This window comes from Anolis carolinensis, chromosome 3 (genome assembly GCF_035594765.1).
Source record: "Anolis carolinensis isolate JA03-04 chromosome 3, rAnoCar3.1.pri, whole genome shotgun sequence".
NCBI lineage: Eukaryota > Metazoa > Chordata > Lepidosauria > Squamata > Dactyloidae > Anolis > Anolis carolinensis.
This window is the reverse complement of record NC_085843.1, coordinates 103,631,775-103,634,685: the sequence shown is the minus strand read 5'-3', so window position 1 is coordinate 103,634,685 and position 2,911 is coordinate 103,631,775. Positions and strand designations below refer to the sequence as shown.

The 2,911-nt window shown below is 44.2% G+C and overlaps 1 pseudogene; it reads left to right on the top strand.

Moving 5' to 3' along the window:
• Positions 1-550: 550 nt before the first annotated feature.
• Positions 551-2,000, top strand: LOC100559056 (gigaxonin-like; annotated as a pseudogene).
• Positions 2,001-2,911: the final 911 nt, after the last annotated feature.

The following is a 2,911-nucleotide window of genomic DNA, read 5'->3' as shown; positions in this document are numbered from 1 at the left end:
AAACAGAAAGCAAAGCTTTGCAAGGCACGCACGGGGCGAGGGAGGAGGCAGGGCAGCAGAGGAAGAAGGCGGGAAAGGCTCGAAAGGCAAGGCTCCAAGGCTTGTGTAGTGAGAGGGAGAAGGCAGGAAAGGCGGCAGCGGCACGCACCTTCCTCGGAAGAGGAGGAGGAAGCCACTGCAGTGTGGGCCGGATAAATGCCTTTGAGGGGCCTTATATGGCCCGCAGGCCATAGTTTGGGGACCCCTATACTAAAGAGTATGAAATCTGTATTGCTATCATTACTTATTATTGTTGGAAAACACACTTCTCCAAGAGTACAAAATCTAACAAATTCCTCACTTGCCTTGCAGACAATTTTATTGTCCAGAAGGTAAAAGGTGTCATGGTGGGATGATATTACGATGGCACCCAGCACGAAGGAGAGCGGGCGGCTGAGGCACGAGTGGAGAAGCTGAGGGAATGAGAACGAGAGAGGGGCAAGGCCCTCCTTCCTTCTGAGTGGGGAAGGAAACCACCCGAGGCCGCGGTCTCTTGTTTCTGCAGGCCATGATGTCCTCTGGGACTCAAGGCAGCGCCGTGGCCAACCCCCAGCTCCCGGCCCAGCTTCTGCAGGCCTTGAGTGCCTTCTGCGAGGAGGGACGCTTCTGCAATGCCCACCTGGTGCTTGAGGGGCGAGAGATCTCCATCCAGACCAATATCCTGGCCGTGGCCAGCCTCTATGTCCAAACAAAATTGAACTATAATCCTCCAAAGGTCGATGGCTCCATTTATAAAATTGAACTTGAGGGGATATCTGTTAACACTATGAAAGAGATTCTAGACTACATCTTCAGTGGTCATATCAGGCTAAGTGAAGACACCATTTGGGATGTTGTACAAGCTGCTGACCTGTTGTTGCTCACAGATCTAAAAACTCTGTGTAGTGAGTTCCTCGAGGGTTGCATTGCTACTGAAAACTGCATTGGGATCTGGGACTTTGCTCTGCACTATTGCTTGCACCATGTACATTATCTTGCCTCCAAATATCTGGAAACACACTTCAGAGATGTCAGCAGCACAGAGGAATTCCTGGAACCTAGTCCTCAGAAACTAAAAGAGGTGCTGTCCTTGGAGAAACTGAATGTTGGGAAAAGAAAAACATGTTTTTGAAGCTGTGATCCGGTGGATTTCCCATGATCCTGAGCTAAGAAAGGTTCACATGAAGGATGTGATGTCAGCAGTGTGGGTAGCAGGGCTGGACTGTGCCTACTTGCGAGAGCAGATGATGAGCGAGCCTTTGGTCCGGGAAATCGTCAAAGAGTGCAGCAACATCCCCCTCATGCAGCCCCAGCAGAGGGAAGCCATGCTCACTTTGTTTAAACCCAGAAGATATTCAGAATGACCATTGGCAGAGAAGAACGAGTATCCCAGAAGCCATCATCAGTAATGCGGTGTATGTGCCCTTTATATGATCCTAACAGACAACTTTGGATAGAACTAGCTCCTCTGAGTACACACAGGATAAATCATGGTGTTCTTTCAGCAGAAGGGTTCCTGTTTGTGCTTAGAGGCCAAGATGATAACAAAGTCACTTTATGTTCTGGGGAAAAGTATGATCCAGATACTAATTCAGGGAGCTCTTTGCCACCGACGATGGAGGCGTGACACAATTTTGGCTTGGTAGAAATTGATGGGATATTATATGTTCTGGGAGGTGAGGATGGAGAACGGGAACTCATCTCCATGGAGTCCTATGACATTTACAGTAGGACATGGACAAAGCAACCAGACCTGACCATGATTAGAAAGATTGGTTGTTATGCAGCAATGAAAAAGAAGATCTATGCAATGGGGGGTGGTTCCTATGGCAAGTTTTTTGAGTCTGTTGAATGTTAAGACCCAAGGACCCAGCAATGATGCATGTCTTATTTCAATATACATAATACCAAAAGTAACTAATGCTTAAATGACATTTTAAACGATCCTTTGGAATGTAACACCCACCCCCCTCCCCTCCCCCGTTCCCCCTCCCCCCTGGAACAGCAATTCAATATATTATCATTGTATCATTTTAACTGTGTGGAACGCCTGGTTCAAGGTGGTGTATCTTTCATCTCCATCTATTTTGTTAATTAGGACTGACCATTTCCTGAACCAGTCAGATTCTTTTAGACAATTTGTATATTTTCTTTTCCTTTGATTAATGAAATCATTGATTATATATTCTGATATATAAGACCACCAAATTTCTACGTTCCATTTTGTCTCATCCCTCCATCCTCGGGCTATTGTGGCTTGTATTGCGGCTGTCATATATTTTAGAATCTCGGTCCAATTATTGTTATCTTCCCTTACCTTTATTGTGAGGGACATAAATCTGGCTTTGTCCCATATTAATTCTTTTCCTATTATTTCTTCCATTTCTTTTCTTACTTTGCTATAAAAGATTTGAATTTTTCTACAGTCCCACCACATGTGGGAGAATGAACCTATTCCCCCACATTTATGCCAACATTTGTTCGAGGTACTTCCCGTTATATGAGCCAATTGTAGGGGGGTTCTATACCATTTTGTGATTATTTTCCTTTGTGTTTCTTTGATCCTTATATGATTAATTTTATGAATATTATTGATCCATGACCCAATTAGTTTCTCAGTAAAGTTTTTTTCCTGTTTCCAGATCTCTGTAAGCGTTTCTTTCGTATTATAAGTTAAGGTAATTAGTACATCATACCATAGCCCAATCATTCCTTTATCTGTTTCTAATTTCCTTCTAATTATTCTATCCAGTGGGGTTTCACCTGCTTCTCTTCTTTTCATGGCCTGGGCTTTACTGGACAAACCTAACCATGCTATCCAGTTCCCTTGGCCACATTTATCTTTTATTTTATCCCACTTTAATATTTCTCCTTTGGGGTCCATAAGGTCCCC